General features: G+C 49.0%; 1 protein-coding gene across 1 annotated transcript in view; it reads right to left on the reverse strand.

Annotated features, from left to right (window-relative positions):
• Positions 1–210, reverse strand: part of LOC107699617 (uncharacterized) — a 4,821-nt gene that overhangs the window by 1,112 nt on the left and 3,499 nt on the right. The gene's annotated exons all lie outside the window — the stretch shown is intronic.

A 210-nucleotide genomic window follows, 5' to 3' on the forward strand; every position in this document is an offset into this window, starting at 1 on the left:
GGATGGATAGATGATAGATGGATGGATAGATGGATAGATGGATTGTTGGATGGATGGACGGACGGACGGATGGATGGATGGATAGATGATAGATGGGCGGACGGATGGATAGATGATAGACGGACGGACGGACGGATAGATGATAGATGGATGGATAGATAGATGGATAGATAGATAGATAGACAGACGGACGGACGGACGGACGGACGG

This window comes from Sinocyclocheilus anshuiensis, unplaced genomic scaffold, assembly GCF_001515605.1.
Source record: "Sinocyclocheilus anshuiensis isolate Anshui unplaced genomic scaffold, SAMN03320099.WGS_v1.1 scaffold714, whole genome shotgun sequence".
NCBI classification, from domain to species: Eukaryota; Metazoa; Chordata; class Actinopteri; order Cypriniformes; family Cyprinidae; genus Sinocyclocheilus; species Sinocyclocheilus anshuiensis.